Here is a 21,867-nt window from a genome sequence, read left to right on the forward strand (position 1 = left end):
ACAGAAGGAAAAGTTAGTTGGGGGAAAGATTTTATGCTTAAGACCTTCCACCATTCTTGTAGCCCGTCTTTGGACCCATTCAATCTTGTCAATATCTTTTTGTAAGTGAGGTCTCCAGAACTGAACACAGCATTTGGGGTTTTTTCCCCCTAAATGTAGAACCTTACATTTGTCACTTGATTTCATTTTGTTAGATGGGGTCCAATCTATTGGTCTTTCTATATCTCGAGCTTATCTTCTGTGTTGGTATTCCTGTCTACAAATGTGATGAGCTCCCCTTCTATCCTCTTGTCTAAATGAATGATGAAGATAAACAGATGTTATGAATCCTCCTGTTCTGTTCTTTTTCCTGTGTTCAGGAGAGTCCTGTGTCCTTCGAGGAGGTGGCTGTGTCTTTCTCTGAGGAGGAATGGTCTCAGCTGGATCCTGACCAGAAAGCGCTGCATTCGGAAGTCATGCTGGAAAGTTATAGGAACGTGGTCTCTCTGGGTAAGAGTTTTCTAGTTGCCAATCAGAGACAGATTATAGTTAGCTTTTTATTATAAAAACACTACTGTATAGGTAATTCAGGGCTCGACTCAAAAGGGAGGGGGCACACTTCCAACATGGTATTTTTCTCGGGGCAGTTGAGCAATGATCTGAATTTCAGGGGCTTAGAGATCCTGCCTTTGTCATGGTCAGATCATTTTCTGCTATGGGTTGATTTTAGGGCTCCAATCCTTCCCCGCAGGGAGGCGGAACTGATTCAGTGGTTCTGCCCCGGACGCCTGATGGACCCGGTGGGCTTTCAGAGGGCACTTGGGGAAATACCGGATTTGTTTATGCACAATTCAGCAGAGTCCCTAGTAACGGCCTGGAATAATAATAATAATAATGCCAAAGCCAAAATAAAAACCGTATCATCGGTGTAAGCTTGGAGTTTAAATTCCTCTTTTATCTAATGACAGGTATGGCCCACGTATTTATAGCCTTGATAGTGTTGTCACCATTCAGTTTGCTCTTCAAAGGTTTTCTGGTCCTCTGGATGTTCTCTTTGCTGATCACAGTTTTCACATGGCCATGCTTGATATCGTCCAGTTGCAAGATGCCCAAGTATCTGTAGGCTTCTGGCTGGTGGCACTGGATGGTTTGACCATTTGGCATTTCAATGCCCTCACTTTCACTGATTTTCCCCTTGTTCAGTGCCACTGTGGCACATTTATCCAGGCCAAACTCCATGCTGATGTCATTGCTGAAGATTCGCACAGTGTTGGTTAGTGACTGTATCTCAGTTTCTGATTTTCCATACAACTTCAGGTCATCCACATACAGCAGGTGTGAAATTTTTGGTGAATTCCAAGCAGTTTGGTAGCCTAGGTTTGTTTTCTGTAGGATGAGTGACAGCGGGATTATAGCGATGATGAATAGCAATGGGGACAAAGAGTCCCCCTGGAAGATGCCCCTTCTGATGTTGACCAGTCCATAGCTTTCATTCCCAACAAAAAGCTCAGTCTTCCGATATTTCATCACCTTTTCTATGAATTTCCTGATGTTTTCATTGACTCCAATGACTTCCAGGCATTTTATGATCCAGCTGTCTGGCAATGAGTCAAAGGCTTTCTTGTAGTCAATCCAGGTCATGTATAGGTTTGTTTTCCTGTTGTTGTTGTTATTATTATTATTATTATTATTATTATTATTATTATTATTATTATTATTAATTAGATTTCTATGCCGCCCCTCTCCGAAGACTCGGGGCGGCTCACAACAATAATCAAGTCAACAGAACATTGCAACAAATCTAATATTTTTAAACCAATTAAAAACCATGCAACACATACATACCAAAAACATAAAATGTAAAACAGAATACGGCTGCAATGGGGGCTCTGGACCAAATTGCACCTTTGCGACCTCTCTGTGGCGCAGCTCGAGCAGGCGGGGCAAGCGGGCCCGTCACCTGGCCGAGCAGCTTGGAGGCGTGACCGACGTAGCGGATGGTCAGGCACCACATATGGAGCTTCTTGCGCTGGCTGGCATTCTGCCACTGCCCGCCACCAGCCGTGCCTGCCCACCAGGCCCACCCCGGAGGATTTTTTTCCTGCTGGCAGCTCCCAGCCAGGACTGACCACCGCCGCACCTCGCGGGAAACAGCCCCGTGGCCCCCAGCTGGCCACAGCAGCAACAGCAGCAGAGGTGCCTCACGCCCGCTGGACAAGCACCATGCTTTCTGGGCCTACCTAGCGGGGGGCATTGTTGCTGCTGGCTGGGGTGGCGAGATTTGGTTTCTGCTCATGCGCGGAAGCTGAATCTCGTACGCAGGTCCATTTCCGCTGGTGGAACGGCATTCCATGATGTTCTACCTGCTGCCCACCCCTGCCTGCACCACTGGTGAAATCTAAGAATGTTCCCTGTTCTGCCGGTGTGTCTCAACCGTCCGTGATTACAGGGTAATTAGTTCAGGAAGACACACACCACACGATAAAAGGAAAACCCAAAAGTTTTTATAAACAGAAAAACAGAAACAGCTCCCTTTTTAAATGGCAAAGGGATTTTCTGGTACACACAGGGCACAGGTTAAATGCAGTCCAATTGCTCACCCAATAACTGGGAAATTGAGTCCAATTCTAAAGTCCAGAGAGTCCACACACACAATCCTGAACAGCAAAAACCACAATCTTGACGAAACAATGAATCAGATAAACTGCCATGAGGCTAAAACACCAGGCTGCACTTTTATCTGTAGCACTAATTACTGGAGCCCCACCCAACCACAGGTGGCCTCATTTTCTCTCGTAATAATCCTTCAGTTGTTGTCCCTTATGCATCACTCTACGCATGCGTGGATGTGTCATTAATTCTTGTTCAGAATCCAGGGATGATACAGATGATTGATCTCCTCCTGGGCTGTCCGCCAAACTCCCCTCTTCCCTGTCACTCATGCTTCCTTGGACAGAGGAGGCTTCGTCGGCAGATTCTACTGGGAGCAAAGCAGGCCTGCAGCATGTGGATGTTTCTCCCACATCCAGCTGCACATTCCTTGGGGCAGGTGCTGGGCCAGAGCTAACCACAACAGTTCCCTATCTGTTCTGTGGGTGTGGCTTGGTCAGCATGGCTGGGCGGTCATCTGACTGGGTGGACGTGGCTTGGTCATGTGATCAGGCGAGCTGAAAAACCAATTTTCACACTTAACATACAAACAACACAAAAGTCACACAACTGACTCACACAAAATTGAAAAGCACACAAAATAGCCCGTGCAACAACAACCAGGAACCTCATAGAGCCACAAAGAGCTCTAAAACCAACTTTCACACTTCACACAGTGACAGCACAAAAGCTGCATAACTGACTCCTACACAACTGACTCACACATATTGCAAAAGCATTAAAAAATGGCCCCTGCAACAAGCAGGCACCTCATAGAGTTATGGTTCGTGCAAATAGGTAGTAAAAAATGCTTTTAAAAAGTTATTTTAAAAAGGGTCAGCTGATTGTCAAAAAGCTGATTATCAGAACCTTTTTAAAAACTTTTTAAAGCAAACCAAAAAAAAAGGTTCATCAGCTGTGAAAACCAATTGCGCCACCCAATTGTGCCAGAACCTTTTTTTTTAATTTTTAAAAGGATTTTTTATTACCAGTTCAGGGAACAGAAAGCACTTGTTACCACCAGTTCGGGCAAATCAGGACAATTCCTTAACTCAAAACTGAGTGAGATTTGCATATACACTAATACCTCGTCTTACGAACTTAATTGGTTCCGGAAGTAGGTTTGTAAGGCGAAAAGTTCGTAAGACGAAACATTGTTTCCCATAGGAAACAATGTAAAAGCGATTAATGCGTGCAAATGGGGGGGAAATCGCAAAATGGTGCTCTGCTGGGTGCTGCCGGGGGGCTTCTCGGCGTTCTACCGAACACCAACACCAACATGAACTTTTCGGGTTTGGGTTCGGGAGGCCGCCAAGAAGTGCCGCCGCCCGGCTGTCATCTTCTGAAACAGCTGGGGGGCTTCTCGGCGTTCTCCTGAACGCCGAACCCGGAAGTTCGGGTTTGGGTTCCGGAAGGACATCTTCGTGACGTCAAAGCTCTGCCCATGGAATTCCCTATTGGGATTCCCCACCTCATTTCCAGCATCCAGTTCGGCCAAAAAAGCCGCTGCTGATTGTAAAAACGACGCTCCGCCAGGCGGCACTGCCCGGCTGTAACCTGAAACAGCCGGGCACTTCTCGGCGGCCTCCCAAACCCGAACCCAAAAAGTTCAGGTTCGGGAGAACGCCGAGAAGCCCCCCGGCTGTTTTAAAAGGTGACAGCCAGGTGGCGCCGCCCAGCGGAGCGCCATTTTGAGATCTGCGGTGGGTTCGTAAGCCAAAAAAAGTTCATAAGAAGAGGCAAAAATTTTCCGAACCCCAGGTTCGTATCATGAGGGGTTTGTATCATGAGGTACCACTGTATATACTGTAGGTAATTGTAAAGAGATGTTTTCTAGATATTTCCAAAGCTTTCATGATTCATGAATATAGAAATCATCATGTCTATATCACAACACTGTAGACATGCCAACATATAACCTAATGGAATTTTGGAGAAATTCAGAAGGAAATTCACTTGACTTTCTACACTTTGATCTTTTTCTCTAACCTTGTTATTTTTTTATTTCCCTCTTGCTTTGAAGGTGATAATGGGCAGGAGAATCAAGATTCCTGTGAACTGTTCCAAGTGATCAATGCTAAAAATGGAATAGAGAAGTTTGGAATTCGAATGGAATTGGAAAGCCATGAGAGAAACCAGTCGAAGAATTGGAATCAGGAAAGCTCATCTTCCACCGATGCTCCATATAGATGCACCGAGTGCAGAAAGACTTTTGCTAAAAAAAGTAATCTTGTTTCCCATATGATGATCCACACTGGGAAGAATCCATATAAATGCATAGACTGTGGGAAAGCACTTACTCACAGCAGTGGACTTAGAAGACACAAACAGATCCACACAGGAGAGAAACCATTTAAATGCACGGAGTGTGGAAAGAACTTTGCTTCTAGTAGTGGACTTATTATCCACAAAAGGCTCCACACAGGAGAGAAATCATTTAAATGCATGGAGTGTGGAAAGACCTTTGCTCAAAGAGGTACTCTTATTTCCCATGAAAGGATCCACACAGGGGAGAAACCATTTAAATGCATGGAATGTGGAAAGACCTTTGCTTGGAGCAGTGGACTTGGGCGCCACCAAAAAATCCATACGGGAGAGAAACCATTTAAATGTATGGAATGTGGAAATACCTTTGCCCAAAGAGGTAATCTTATTTCCCATAAGATGATCCACACGGGAGAGAAGCCTTTTAAATGCTTGGAATGTGGAAAGACCTTTTCTCATAGATACAGTCTTATTTTCCATAAGAAGATCCACACAGGGGAGAAGCCATATAAATGCATGGAGTGTGGAAAGACCTTTGGTCAAAGAGGTCATCTTATTTCCCATAAGAAGATCCACACAGGGGAGAAGCCGTATAAATGTACGGAGTGTGGAAAGACCTTTGCTCAAAGAGGAAATCTTATTTCTCATAAGAGGATCCATACAGGAGAGAAACCGTATAAATGCACGGAATGTGGAAAGACGTTTACTCAGAGCAGTAGACTCACTGCCCACATAAGGATCCACACAGGGGAGAAACCATTTAAATGCATGGAATGTGGCGAGACCTTTGCTGAAAAACGTAATCTTATTTCCCATAAGTTGATCCACACAGGAGAGAAGCCATTTAAATGCACAGAATGTGGAAAGACTTTTGCTCTGAGCAGTAGACTCACTATCCACAAAAGGATCCACACGGGGGAGAATCTGTATAAATGCATGGAGTGTGGAAAGACCTTTGCTGAAAAACGTAATCTTATTTCCCACATAAGGATCCACACAGGGGAAAAGCCATTTAAATGCACGGAATGTGGAAAGACCTTTGCTCACAGATGTAATCTTATTTCTCATAAAAGGATCCACACAAGGGAGAAGCCGTATGAATGCACAGAATGTGGAAAAAACTTTGCTCATAGATGTAACCTTATTTCCCATAAAAGGATCCACACAGGGGAGAAGCCATATAAATGCACGGAATGTGGAAAGACCTTTGCTCATAATCGTAATCTTACTTCTCATAAAAGAATCCATGCTCAGGAGAAACTATAGCGATTCCATTTAGATTTATATACCACTCCACAATGTTTTACCACACTCTCTGAGTAGTATACAGAATATTGTCCACAGCAATCTGGGTCCTCATTTTAACAACCTCAGAAGAATGACCCACAGCTCACATTAGAGAACCATCTTTCAGCTGTGACGAGGGGGACGTTTGCCCAGGTTCGCCTGGTGCACCAGTTGCAGCCCTATTTGGACCGGGAGTCACTGCTCACAGTCACTCATGTACATTGTTTTTTCTATTACTATTGTGAGCCGCCCCGAGTCTACGGAGAGGGGCGGCATACAAATTTAATTAAATGAATGAATGAATAAATAAATAAATAAATGATTGAATCTACCATGAGCCAGTTGGGATCTAATTCCTGACTGGGCAATTATCCTGTAGTACAGCATTCTAACCATTGACCCACCATGTCTATCGATTTGTGTGTGTCTGCATTTTGTGCCTTTCTGATCCAAATGAGATAAGGTTGAATCAAACAAAATGAAACTTAAGGTGGAGAAAAGTCACATATATTGCACACCTGGGCAGGAAAAACCGATTATAGGAAACCTGGCTCAAAAACAGTAATTGTGAGAGGGACCTTGGGTGTCCGAATGGATGATCACTTAAACGTGTGTTACATATGTATGATTTCTATCCTTGATGATAGAAACAGATGAAAGTAGAGATAGGAGCGTCAGCCAATGAGGACTTGAACTGGTCTTAGGACTTCAGGCACCAGGGTTCCATCAATTCCTGGATGGACAGAAGGAGAAAGTTGGAACTTCAGAAGAGAAGGATTTAGGGGTAGTGATTTCTGACAGTCCCAAAATGGATGAGCAGTGTGGTCGGGCAGTAGGGAAAGCAAGTAGGATGCTTGGCTGCATAGCTAGAGGTATAACAAGCAGGAAGAGGGAGATTATGATCCCACTATATAGAATGCTGGTGAGACCACATTTGGAATACTGTGTTCAGTTCTGGAGACCTCACCTACAAAAAGATATTGACAAAATTGAACGGGTCCAAAGACGGGCTACAAGAATGGTGGAAGGTCTTAAGCATAAAACGTATCAGGAAAGACTTAATGAACTCAATCTGTATAGTCTGGAGGACAGAAGGAAAAGGGGGGACATGATCGAAACATTTAAAGATGTTAAAGAGTTAAATAAGGTCCAGGAGGGAAGTGTTTTCAATAGGAAAGTGAACACAAGAACAAGGGGACACAATCTGAAGTTAGTTGGGGGAAAGATCAAAAGCAACATGAGAAAATATTATTTGACTGAAAGAGTAGTAGATGCTTGGAACAAACTTCCAGCAGACGTGGTTGGTAACTGAATTGAAACATGCCTGGGATAAACATAGATCCATCCTAAGATAAAATACAGGAAATAGTATAAGGGCAGACGAGGTGGACCATGGGGTCTTTTTCTGCCATCAGTCTTCTATGTTTCTTTAAAAATAAAATAAAAAATCTGATTAATTAGTGGATCCAGAAGTGGATTAAAAATCTCTCTCCAGCAGCTCCCATTTCATCAAATTGGCACCCCAAAAGAGCCGGGGTGGCGCAGCAGGCAGAGTGCTGTACTGCAGCCACTCAAGCTGACTGTAGATCTGCAGGTCAGCAGTTCAAATCTGATCACTGGCTCAAGGTTGACTCAGCCTTCCACCCTTCCGAGGTGGGTCAAATGAGGACCCGGAGTGTGGGGGCAATAGGCCGGCTCTGTTAAAAAGTGCTATTGCTGACATGTTATAAGCCGCCCTGAGTCTTAAGGAGAAGGGCGGCATAAAAATCGAATAAATAAATAAATGTTATCAGTGCATTATTGTCTAAAATTAAGAACTGCAGAAAAAACAATGGCTGCCAAACTGCCTTCCATTGAGGACCTGTAGACTGCACGAGTCAAAAAGAGGGCGGGGAAAATATTGACTGACCCCTCACATTCTGGACACAAACTGTTTCAACTCCTACCCGCAAAACGTCGCTACAGAGCACTGCACACCAAGACAACTAGACACAAGGACAGTTTTTTCCTGAACGCCATCACTCTGCTAAACAAATAATTCCCTCAACACTGTCAGACTTTCTACTAAATCTGCACTTCTATTCTACTAGTTTTTCTCATCATTCCTATCACCCATTTCCTCCCATGTTGACTGTATGACTGTAACTTGTTGCTTGTATCCTAAGATTTTTATTAATATTGCTTCTTCATTGCTTATTTGACCCCTATGACAATCATTAAGTGTTGCACCACATGATTCTTGACAAATGTATATTTTATTTTATGTACGCTGAGAAACCCACCCACCCCCATTAATCCATCCAAAACTTTTGCCACTTAGAAGATTTGGTGAGGGAGGAGATCAAGAGCCACTACCTGCCACCACTTTCCCTTTCTCCAATATCCCTCATTCCTTCCACACTTTCTGACCACACCACCCCCATCCCACCCCGGCAAATGCCAACTCGGCTTTGGTTGAAGAATGGCAGTTGTTGATCACAACTCCCTCCCTCCCTCCCTTCTCTGGGGAATGCCAGGGCAGGGGAACTGATGCTCTGACCCCAGAAAGTAGTCCCTCTGGAGTGGCCCCTCCCTCCACTGCTCCTGGGGGATTCCTCTCTCTCGCTCAGTCCGCCCACCCACCCACCCCCGTTTCAGGGACTCTTTTCCTCCGTCTAGCTAGAAAGACTCCGGAAGCCCCTTTCAGAGAAAGACCAGGCTCCTGGGGCAGTTTGGGAACCTAAGTTATAGTTATAGCCGCCCCGAGTCTGCGGAGAGGGGCGGCATACAAATCTAAATAATAATAGTAATAGTAATAATAATAATAATAATAATAATATAGTTTATTACATTTGCCGATGACTCTAAAGTGTGCAATAGGGTTGATATTCCTGGAGGCATCTGTAATATGGTAAATGATTTAGCTTTACTAGATAAATGGTCAAAGCAATGGAAACTGCAGTTTAATGTTTCCAAATGTAAAATAATGCACTTGGGGAAAAGGAATCCTCCATCTGAGTATTGCATTGGCAGTTCTGTGTTAGCAAAAACTTCAGAAGAAAAGGATTTAGGGGTAGTGATTTCTGACAGTCTCAAAATGGATGAGCAGTGTGGTCGGGCAGTAGGGAAAGCAAGTAGGATGCTTGGCTGCATAGCTAGAGGTAGAACAAGCAGAAGAGGGAGATTGTGATCCCGCTATATAGAATGCTGGTGAGACCACATTTGGAATACTGTGTTCAGTCCTGGAGACCTCACCTACAAAAAGATATTGACCAAATTGAACGGGTCCAAAGACGGGCTACAAGAACAGTGGAAGGTCTTAAGCATAAAACGTATCAGGAAAGACTTAATGAACTCAATCTGTATAGTCTGGAGGACAGAAGGAAAAGGGGGGACATGATCGAAACATTTAAATATATTAAAGGGTTAAATAAGGTCCAGGAGGGAAGTGTTTTTAATAGGAAAGTGAACACAAGAACAAGGGGACACAATCTGAAGTTAGTTGGGGAAAAGATCAAAAGCAACATGAGTAAATATTATTTCACTGAAAGAGTAGTAGATCCTTGAAACAAACTTCCAGCAGACGTGGTTGGTAAATCCACAGTAACTGAATTTAAACATGCCTGGGATAAACATATATCCATTGTAAGATAAAATATAGAAAATAGTATAAGGGCAGACTAGATGGACCAGGAGGTCTTTTTCTGCCGTCAGACTTCTATGTTTCTATGTTTCTATGTATATCTCAGGGGCTGCCACAAAAAAGAAGGAGTCAGACTGTTCTCCAAATCACCTGAGGGCGGGACAAGAAGCCACGGGTGGAAACTAATCAAGGAGAAAAGCAACTTAGAACGAAGGAGAAATTTCCTGACAGTTGAAACAATTAATCAGTGGAACAGCTTGCCTCCAGAAGCTGTGAATGCTCCAACACTGGAAGTTTTTAAGAAGATGTTGGATAACCGTTTGTCTGAAGTGGTGGAAGGGTTTCTTGCGGACGTCTAGTCCATCCCTCCACCCACACAGAGGAAAGTCTAACTGAAGAGAGCAAAGACTGTACAAAATATGACTTCAGTAACCGAGTTGTCGAAGTGTGGAACTCATTACTCCATAGTGTCCTCCCCAAACCCCCAACACTTGACCCTTAGAGTATCCACGGTTGACCTCTCCAGATTCCTAAGAGGTCAGTAAGGGGCGAGTACAAGTGCACTAGAGTGCCTTCCGTCCCCTGTCCTATTGCTCTCCTATATCTCCTATATCTTTTCTTCTATTCCTCTATCTCTTCTTCTATTCTTTCATTGATATGTTCTATTACTATATCTTCTTTTCTATTCTTTCTTAGATATATTTTACTATGAGTCTCTCCTCTATAACCTTCATCATGTATTTTACTATGTGTATATACATATATACCCACTAAAATTCTCATTGTATATTGGACTAAATAAATAAATAAATAAATAAATAAATAAATAAATAAATAAATAAATAAATAAATAAATAAATAAATAAATAAATAAATAAATAAATAAATAAATAAAATAAAATAAAATAAAATAAATTAAAATAAATTAAATTAAATTAAAATAAAATAAAATAAAATAAAATAAAAGGAGGAGAGTCCCCTTCTGGGCCTGCCCTGAACTTCCCTTGAGCTACAGTCCCCCCTCCCACTTTCACTTTCACTCTCTGCACCAACTGTTTCTCCTCCTACAGTTGATGTCACAAAGGACACTGCCTGGAGACCGATGACGCTGAAGCAGGGAGAATTCCCATTGGCCCTGCCTCTCTTTCTGGCCCTCAGCATCTCAAAAGGAGAAAACCCCTTCTTCTCCTTCACAGCCACTCCCACTCCTCCTCTGAGGCTGGAGGCATTTGGGGCAGACCCACCAGCACACACACACACACACACACACACACACACACGTTTATTAAATAGGGAAAAGCTGCCACCATGGATGGTAAGGGTGGGGGAGGGGAGAGCCCCAACCCGCGAGGCCTTGGGGGGGGGCACACACAGGCACCTCCAAAACTGGAGGGAAGCTACGGAAACCCCTCAGGGAGAAGCCCCACTTCGCTTCAGAGGAGAACAGGGTGACTCCTCTCCTTAAACACGTGTCTCCTTTGTTTGGAATCTGTGGGCGAATTGGCCCTTTCCATTTCCCTGACCTTCGACCCCCCCCCCCCCATTTCTTTCTGGTGGTCAAGAGACCTCCTGGTCTTTTCTCCCCAGCTTCCCTCCCCTCAACGGGGAAGCCGAGCGGAGGGAAGAGTTGGAGGAAGGGCCCAACCGCCCTAGAAACGCCTCAGGAGAAAGACCGGAACCTCCTTCCAGGCATTGGGGTCCCTAGAAAAGGGGAGGGAGAAAGAAGCCCCGCCCCCTCCCTCCCCTCACCCCTGCGTTCCTCTTTCCCGCCTTTTCCCCCAGCTTGGGACTTTGCCCCAAGGCCACCAGGGGGCGCCCTCTGCCAAGGGAAGGGAACTCCAGGCGTTTCCCGCTTGACCCGCCGGAGGCCGAACGTCACGAGGGACTTTCCGGAGGAGGCTGAGAGAAGGAAGTGACATCACTGAGCCTTGCCGCTCTAGGAAGTCACACTCGCTGTCCTTAACCTCTGGTGCTCGCATGAGAGGAAGAGTCCGGCGGGAGGACATCCAGACGTGGCCCAGGTGAGGGGGGGGGGCGGCTCTTCTCGAGTCCCATGCTCCCCTGCCGCCCTCTCCCTGCAAAAAAAGCGGGGGAGGGCAGGGTGGGCCCCGAGGAGGAGAGGAGCCAAGCGAGGAGGAGGAGGCGGGATTCGCACCAGGCTCCCGGAGGGGGAGAGAAGGGGGCGGCCTCTGCAGCTGCCTCCTTCCCGGCCCTGCTCGGGGGACCTGGGCCCTGCGCTGGGATGAGCCTCTTGGGGCTCCGGGCAGGTTGGGTGAAGGTCGCTCAGGGGTTGAATTCCACCTTCTCATTCTGGGCCTTTGTTTTTCCTTCCACCTCAGAGACAGAAACCGGAAGCCATTTGGGGTCTTTGCAAGGCCCCATTTTCTCCTGGGGGAAGAAAAAAAGAGCGGAACCACCTGGAGGGATCCGTCCTGTGTTCCCAGAAATGGTCCCGTGAAGGAAAAGGCCTCTGGAGACCCACAAGAGTCCTTGGACCCCTTTGGAGTTGCTCTGCAGGACAGAGGAAGGATGGAGACCCCACCTGTTGCAAAGGGGGGAAGCGGAAAAGGCCCTGCAGCCGCTCAGCCTGGGAAGGGGGGGAAGCTCTGGACAAGACCCGGGCAGAAGATCCTGGAGGAAGAACCCATCCTCCCTTCGGAAGTTCAGCCCTGGAACTCCATCCAATACCGGGAGGCTGAGGGTCCCCGAGGACTTTGCAGCCGACTCCACGACTTGTGCAGGCGATGGCTGAGACCAGAGAAACACACCAAAGCCCAGATGCTGGACCTGGTGGTTCTGGAGTATCTCCTGTCCCTTCTGCCCCCAGAGATGGAGGAATGGGTGCAGGAGTGTGGAGCAGAGACCAGCTCCCAGGCGGTGGCCCTGGCGGAAGGCCTCCTCCTGAGCCAGGCGGAGGAGCAGAAGGAGCAGGTGAGACACTTTTCTATTTTTCATTGTGTTTTGTTTAGTAAATAAATGAACAAGATTTTGAGACTAGAAAAAAAGGGTCCTGTGAAGGAAAAGGCATCTATAGACCCACAAAAACCCTTGATCCCATTTGGAGTTGCTCTACAGCAGTGTTTCCCACCCTATTTTATTTAGTTAGTTAGTTAGTTAGTTAGTTAGTTAGTTAGTTAGTTAGTCCAATACACAATTAGGGTTTTAGTGGGTATATATCTATATACACATAGTAAAATACATGATGAAGGTTATAGAGGAGATATAGTAAAATATATCTAAGAAATAATAGAAAAGAGGATATAGTAATAGAACATATCAATGAAAGAATAGAAGAAGAGATATAGGAATAGAAGAAAGGTATAGGAGATATAGGAGAGCAATAGGACAGGGGACGGAAGGCACTCTAGTGCACTTGTACTCGCCCCTTACTCACCTCTTAGGAATCTGGAGAGGTCAACCGTAGATAATCTAAGGGTAAAGTGTTGGGGGTTTGGGGATGACACTATGGAGTCCGGTAATGAGTTCCACGCTTCGACAACTCGGTTACTGAAGTCATATTTTTTACAGTCAAGTTTGGAGCGGTTAATATTAAGTTTAAATCTGTTGTGTGCTCTTGTGTTGTTGCGGTTGAAGCTGAAGTAGTCGCCAACAGGCAGGACGTTGCAGCATATGATCTGGTGGGCAATACTTAGATCTTGTTTAAGGCATCTTAGTTCTAAACTTTCTAAGCCCAGGATTGAAAGTCTAGTCTCGTAGGGTATTCTGTTTTGAGTGGAGGAGTGAAGGGCTCTTGGCAACTTGAAGATATTTGGACTTCAACTCTGGGAATTCTGGGAGTTGTAGTCCAAATATCTTCAAGTTGCCAAGGTTTGGATACACTGCTCTACAGGATAGCGGAAGGCTGGAGACACAACCTTTTGGAAAGGAGGAAACCGGAAAATGGAAGGGGGGAATAGTGGAGTGTGGAGCAGAGACCAGCTCCCAGGCGGTGGCCCTGGCAGAAGGCCTCCTCTTGAGCCAGTGGAGGAGCCAAAGGAGCAGGTCCAGTTGCAGGTGAGACACTTTGGGGAGCTCAAAAGAGACTAGAGAGTGTGTTAGAATACTTCACTTCTCCTTCCCTCAATTTATTAGATTTGTATGCCGGCCCGAGTCTTCGGAGAAGGGCGGCATACAAGTCTAATAAATTGAAATTGAATTGAATTCCCCAACTTCTCTGGCGTTCCTAATATGTGGCAATTCACCAATTCTTGTACAACATTGTTCCATTGTTTTGTCACTCAACCTCACGGTTGGATGTTGGGGCTTTGAGATTATGTTCTGAATATTTATTTATTATTTTATTTATTTTATTTATTCATTCATTTATTTATTTTATTTATTTATTTTATTTATGTATTTTTTAATTTTATTTATTTATTTATTTATATTTATTTATATTTATTTATTTATGTATTTATTTATTGATTGACTGATTGATTGATTGATTGGATTTGTATGCCGCCCCTCTCTACGGACTCGGGGCGGCTAACAACTTTGTGTTGTGCAATGTACATTAATTCTGCTTCTGTTTTCTTCCCTACTATTTGAAGTGCTGCACTGTGGAGATCAATGATCTTGAGGGGAAAAAGAATCCACCAGATCCCGCTCACGAGCCATTTTTCTGGAGGATCCCTTGGGAAGATCCAAGTCAGGAGACCTCAAAAGGTAATGAAAGATCCTCCGATGACCCATCTGTCTTACGTTTATTCTCTCTCCTCTTCTATAGAAGACCTCCTCCTATTTTGCTCATTATGCATTTTGAAATTATTTATTCTTTGCAGAGAAACAAAGAATGAAGCTCTCTGGTTTTTATGAAGGAGATCGAACAGCGGTTGGACTTCCACATCAAGTAATAAAAAGAAAGAGAACAGTATCCCAAGCCTTCCCTTAACACTTTAAACCCCTAAATTACAATTTCCCATTCCCCTAGCAACCATTTAGATTATTACTCACCATGTTTATTTATTAAAGTTTATTTATTTATTTTTTAATTAAAGGTGGATGAAAGTTTGGCAATGACATATGATGTCATTGGGCAGGAAAAACCGTGGTATAGGGGGGGGGGGGACTCAAAGTATTTTTTAATTAATATGTTTGAAAAACCGTGGCATAGGCTTTTCGCGAAGTTCGAACCCGCGAAAATCGAGGGAACACTGTACATGAAAAGATCCTGCAAATCCTCCTGTTCTGTTCTTTCTCCATGTTCAGGAGAGTCCTGTGTCCTTTGAGGAGGTGGCTGTGTCTTTCTCTGAGGAGGAATGGTCTCAGCTGGATCCTGACCAGAAAGCGTTGCATTCGGAAATCATGCTGGAAAACCATAGGAACGTGGTCTTTCTGGGTAAGAGTATGACACCAATCAGAGTTCAAGAAGGAAGATTATAGTTAGTTCTTTATTTAACAACCAATATAATGAGACATCGTCTCCTGGGAGGCAGAAGGAAAGGATCTGGCCTTCTGGTGCTCCAAGGAAGGAAAGAGTCAATGTGTCAACGCCCCAGACAGCATCTGAGAAATAAATCAAGATCCAGTCCAATTCTTTCACTCAAGGTTCGAATTTTTTTATTTTTTTAAGTTTCTTTATTGATTTTAAAAAGAATATTTCTCATGTGTTCTGTTTTTACAGATCTTAATCCGTTTCTATTACATTTTAAATATATCATTCATTTCTCTATATATTATATACAATCAAATATAGATATCATAAGTAAAGCATAATATTAGAAGAGAAAAAAAGGAAAAGAGATATTAATAAGTATACTTTTTTTTTAGTTTCTATAATCATTAGTCGCATGTTTTTATTTCATTTCCATTAATATTACGAGGTATTTATTTTTATTTCTATATACAGTCATACTTCGTCTTACGAATCTAATTGGTTCCCGGGGGAGGTTCGTAAGGCGAAAAGTTCGTAAGACGAAACATTGTTTCCCATAGGAAACAATGTAAAATGAATTAATGTGTGCAACGGAAAAAAAAACGCAAAAAAATGCCGCCACCCGGCTGTCACCTTTTGAAACAGCCGGGCGCTTCTCAGCGTTCTCCCAATGCCGAACCCGGAAGTTTGGCAAAAGTTCGGGTTTGGGTGGACGCCGAGAAGCCCCGCCGCCTGGCTGTCACCTTTTGAAACAGCCGGGGGGTTTCTCAGCGGCCTCCCAAACGCCAAACCCAGAAGTTCGGGTTTGGCGTTCGGGTTCAGGAGGACGCTGAGAAGCCCCCCGGTTGTTTCAAAAAGCGACAGCCGGGTGGCGGGGCTTCGCAGCGGCGGCGGGTTCGTAAGACGGAAAACGTTCGTAAGAAGAGGCAAAAAATTTCCGAACCCCAGTTTCGTATCTCGGGTTGTTTGTATGGCGAGGGGTTCGTATCATGAGGTACCACTGTATACTGATACTTTGTATTGTTACTTTTCAGTTTTTGTTTTGAATCCATTTGTGCCATTTGTGCCATAATTCTTTAGATTCTTTATATTTTATTCCCTTGTCATTTCGTCCATCTCTACACATCTATATATTTTATCAATAATTAAGCTTTCCGATGGGGTCTGTTCATTTTTCCACATTTGTGCCAGTGATATTCTAACCGCGGTGATTATGTTTGTCATAAGGAAAAGTGTTTGCTTGGAGTAACGTCTTTTCCAGATTCCTAAGAGCATGCCCTCGGGGTTATAGTCTATCTCCTCTCTTATAATTTCTGTAAGCCATCTGTGGGTTGTTTCCCATACTTTTTGAATTTTAGGGCAGGACCACCACATATGAAAAAAGGAACCTTTTTGTTGTTTACATTTCCAGCAGGTGTCTTGAAGTGTCGGGTAAATCTTTGCTAACCTTGATGGGGGCATGTTCGATTTATTAACAAAGCCATGCTGGTCACACCATCTTCATTCTGATACTAATGTCTTCCCAGTTCCCACCCACAAGTCCATCACGAGACCCAGTCTGGGGCAGGGATTTCACTAACTTCCTCTTTCCTTCAGTTGATGAAGAACTGTTGTGGTTCGCTCTGGCCCAGCTCCTGCCCCAAGGACTGTGGATGTGGGGGAGACATCCACATGCTGCCGGCCTGTTTTGCCCCCGGTGGAATCTGATGATGAAGGCTCCTCTGACCAAGAAGACATGAGTGACAGGGAGGAGGAGAGTGGGGCAGACAGCTCAGAAGGAGATCAATTCTCTAGCTCCTCCTTTGATTCAGAACAAGAGTTAATGATACAGCCACACATGCAGAGAGCGATGCATAGGCAGCAACAAGAGATTATTATCAAAGAAAAGGAGGCCACCTGTGGTTGGGTGGGGCTGTGGTCATTAGTGAGGCTGCTATAAATAGCAGACTGTGGGTTTGGCCATTGTGGAGGATTATCTGATCGTTGTGTTTTGTGACTGCTTTGCTGACTTTGATCTTTTGTGTGCTGATTTTTCCCTGCTTTGAAACTAAACCAGAACAAAGTGTGTTTCACTTTGTGAAAGAAGAAGGACTGTGAATTGCCTCACAGCTGCAAGCTAAGTATCACAGAACTGATAAGGGACTTGTACAAATTACCAGTTTGTTTGGAGACGAGTGCTCTTGGCTATACCAAAAGAGGGCTTGGTTTATTTGAGTTTTCGGTATAAAGAACATTGTTTTGAATTTTCAAACGTGTGTGTGTCTGAAATTTGTACGTGTGGATTTTTGGGAGGAGTCTACCAGAGAGCCCGACAGAACAACAACAAAAGATCATCTTGGCTCGAAGGACGGAATTTGTTGTGTCTGGTAACTTTCCCTCTCATTCGCTACTCCTCCCAAGGGCCCTAATGCTAAAACACTGTGGCAGGCCAAAGTCTCTGAACCCACACAATGTCTCTTTGCTTAGATGTTTTCTGTGCATTTCTTCTCTGTAGTTTCCATTTCTATTTGAACATATTTGTAGGGGCCGAAAAGAACAAAGTGGGCCTTTATGTATCCTAGGGAGGACATGTGGGAGGAGTGTATTGTCCTTTGTCCTATGAAACCTCCAAAATTGTGTGGGAACAGAACTTTCCCCCTCAGCCCATGGAAGAGCATTCTCCCAATCCAATTCAAGAACAAAAGCCTCCTGCAGGGTCACTGAGAGCATCCTAGGGTACAGGTCATCCTTGAGTTACGACAGTTCACTTAGTGACCATTCCAGGTTATGAGCAGCCCTCCCCGAAGTACGTGGGATCCAGTCCTGAAATTATGAGTGTTGCAGCACCATGGCAATAGTGCATACTTAGGAATGACAGCAGAGGGGCTGCAACATTTGCCCTGCATATTCACCCACCCCTCCCACCATTGTCTGGTTCCAGAAGAGCATTAGGAGAATGGAAGCTTTGTACACTCTCATGACTCATGAATATGGAAGTCATCATCAACGAAGCCGTGGAAGTGATGTGCTGGTATCTGGTGGCTGTTGGGGCCTGGATGGGTGTCAACAGACTCAAACTCAACCCTGATAAGACGGAGTGGCTGTGGGTTCTGCCTCCCAGGGACAATTCCATCTGTCCGTCCATCACCCTGGGGGGGGAATTACTGACCCCCTCAGAGAAGGTCCGCAAATTGGGCGTCCTCCTCGATCCACAGCTCACATTAGAGAAACATCTTTCGGCTGTGGCGAGGGGGGCGTTCGCCCAGGTTCGCCTGGTGCACCAGTTGCGGCCCTATTTGGACCGGGAGTCACTGCTCACAATCACTTATGCTCTCATCACCTCGAGGTTCAACTACTGTAATGCGCTCTACATGGGGCTACCTTTGAAGAGTGTTCGGAAACTTCAGATCGTGCAGAATGCAGCTGCGAGAGCAGTCAGGGGCTTTCCCAAATATGCCCATGTTACTTCAACACTCCGCAGTCGGCATTGGTTGCCGATCAGTTTCCGGTCACAATTCAAAGTGTTGGTCATTACCTATAAAGCCCTTCATGGCACCGGACCAGGGTATCTACGAGACCGCCTTCTGCTGCACGAATCCCAGCGACCAGTTAGGTCCCACAGAGTTGGTCTCCTCCGGGTCCCGTCAACTAAACAATGTCATTTGGCAGGACCCAGGGGAAGAGCCTTCTCTGTGGCGGCTCCGACCCTCTGGAATCAGCTCCCTCCAGAGATTAGAACTGCCCCGACCCTCCTTGCCTTTCGTAAACTCCTTAAAACCCACCTCTGCTGTCAAGCGTGGGGGAACTAAAACATCTCCCCCTGCCTATGTAGTTTTTGTGTATGATGACTGTATGTATGTTTTTATATATTGGGGTTTCTTGTTTTTTAGACTTTTAAAATGTATTGTTATTTTAGATTCCAACTATTAGATTTGTTATTATATATTGTTTTTACCATTGCTGTAAGCCGCCCCGAGTCTACGGAGAGGGGCGGCATACAAATCTAATAAATAGTAATGTTTATATCACAGAAGTGTAAGCATGCAAACATACAACCTAATGACATTTTGGAGAAATTCCGAAGGAATTTCACTTGACTTTCTATCCATTTTCTCTAACCTTGTTATCATTTTCATTTCCCTTTTGTTTTGAAGGTAAAGATCAAGATTCCTGTGAACTGTTCCAACTGATCAATGCTGAAGATGGAACGGAGAAGCTTGGAATTCGAATGGAATTTGAAAGCCCTCAGAGAAACCAGTCAGAGAAGAATCAGGAAAGCTCATCTTCCACTGATGCTCTGATTCAAGACTCTCTTGCCCAACAAGAGAAAATAAGGAATAAATATACTGGGGAAAGTGTGAAGCTAACGAAAGCTAAAGTACAAGTAAATGAATACTCTTTAACCCAAAACAAAGGAGAAGATGCTATAGGAAGACACAACGGACAAAATTACCATGGGACATCAATTCTTTTTCATGGAAATAACTATCTTACATCTCAAAAAGTGATTGACACAAAAGAAAAGCCTTATACATGCATAGAGTGTGAAAAGACCTTTGCTCAAAGAAGTCATCTTACTTCCCATAAAAATATCCACACAGGGGAGAAGCCGTATAAATGTATGGAGTGTAGAAGGACCTTTGCCAAAAGTAGTCATCCTACTTCCAATAAGATGATCCATAAATGCGAGAAGCCATATAAATGCATGGAGTGTGGAAAGACCTTTGCTCAAAGAAGTCATCTTATTACCCATAGAAGGATCCACACAGGAGAGAAGCCATATAAATGCATGGAGTGTGGAAAGACCTTTGCTCAAGGAAGTCACCTTAGTTCCCATAAGTTGATCCACACAGGGGAAAAGCCATACAAATGCATGGAGTGTGAAAAGAGTTTTACTCAAAGAAGTCATCTTATTTCCCATAAAAAGCTCCATACGGGGGAGAAGCCGTATAAATGCATGGAGTGTGGAAGGATCTTTGCTCGAAGAAGTAATCTTACTTCTCATAAGATGATCCACACAGGGGAGAAGCCAAATAAATGCATGGAGTGTGGAAAGACCTTTGCTCATAGAAGCAATTTTATTTCTCATAAAAGGATCCATACAGGGGAGAAACCGTATAAATGCTTGGAGTGTGGAAAGACCTTTGCTCAAAGAAGTAATCTTATTTCCCATGAAAGGATCCACAGGGGGAAATCCTTATAAATGCATGGAGTGTGGAAAGACCTTTGCTCAAAAAAGCAATTTTATTCCCTATAAGATCATCCACACAGGGGAGAAACCGGATAAATGCAATGAATGTGGAAAGACCTTTGCTCAGGATGGTCATCTACTGATAAAAGGATCCATGCTCAGGAGAAACTATATAACTATAGCAATATTCCACTAACATTTATATATTACTCCACAGTGCTTTACCACTTATCTTTGAGCAGTTTACAAAGTGAGCATATTACTCCCATCAATTCAGATGAAAGGCTGAATCAACAACTAAAAGTAATTTATTGGAATTGAAGACGTTTTCAATAAAATGTCGAATTGAAAGTTTTCAATTTCCAGTTATTTAAAAATGCTCCATCCATTTTGTTGCTCAAATATTTTCTCTCATCTAGAATTTGCATTTCTTGCTCAAACAGTCCGTCACGATTTTCACTTTTTAAAGCCTCTGCCTTCCCCCCCCGCTATACCACAAAGATTTTTAATGTCCCCAGATGCAAATGGGCTTTATTATGAAAAACAAAACCCACACTGCAAATGTTCTTTCTCTAGGTCCCAACCAGATTAGATAAATTACAAATAACAAATTGAATGTTCTTCAGCATTATAGAATTAATTTATATTAAAAACAACAACAACAATAATAATAATCACGCAGTCCTAGGTGCTTGGGAAGCGCCCGACTGGTGATGAAATACGAAATCCAGCATAGTGATCTTGTTTGCTATGTTGTACTGACATAATAATAATAATAATAATAATAATAATAATAATAATTTGTATTTGTATGCCACCCCTCTCCAAGGACTTGGAGTGGCTCACAACAAATAATACATGAGATAGAAATCCAATATTAAAAACAATTTAAAAACCCTTATAAAAAACAATCATATAGTTCAGACAAACCATACATGAAATGGAACAGCTAGGGGTATGTCAGTTTCCCCAAGCCTGGTGACAAAGGTGGGTTTTCAGAAGTTTGCGAAAGGCAAGGACCGTGGGGGCAGTCCTGATCTCCGGGGTGGAGTTGATTCAAGAGGGCCGGGGCCGCCACAGAGAAGGCTCTTCTCCTGGATCCCGCCAGACAACATTGTTTTGTCGACGGGACCCGGAGAAGGCCAACTCTGTGGGATCTTATCGGCCGCTGGGATTCGTGCGGTAGAAGGCAGTTCCGGAGGTATTCTGGTCCAATGCCATGAAGGGCTTTAAAGGTCATGACCAACACTTTGAATTGTGACCGGAAACTGATCGGCAGCCAGTGCAGGCCGTGGAGTGTTGATGAGACATGGGCATATCTAGGAAAGCCCATGATTGCTCTCGCGGCCGCATTCTGCACAATCTGAAGTTTCCGAACACTTTTCAAAGGTAGCCCCATGTAGAGAGCGTTGCAGTAGTCGAACCTTGAGGTGATGAGGGCATGAGTGACTGTGAGCAGTGACTCCTGGTCCAGATAGGGCCGCAACTGGTACACCAGGCGAACCTGGGCAAACAACCCCC

General features: G+C 44.2%; 1 pseudogene; it reads left to right on the forward strand.

Moving 5' to 3' along the window:
- The first annotated feature begins 376 nt into the window (after nt 1–376).
- LOC139158398 (zinc finger protein 107-like) lies at nt 377–20,697 on the forward strand (annotated as a pseudogene).
- The last annotated feature ends 1,170 nt before the right edge of the window (nt 20,698–21,867 follow it).

This window comes from Erythrolamprus reginae, chromosome 2, assembly GCF_031021105.1.
Source record: "Erythrolamprus reginae isolate rEryReg1 chromosome 2, rEryReg1.hap1, whole genome shotgun sequence".
NCBI lineage: Eukaryota > Metazoa > Chordata > Lepidosauria > Squamata > Dipsadidae > Erythrolamprus > Erythrolamprus reginae.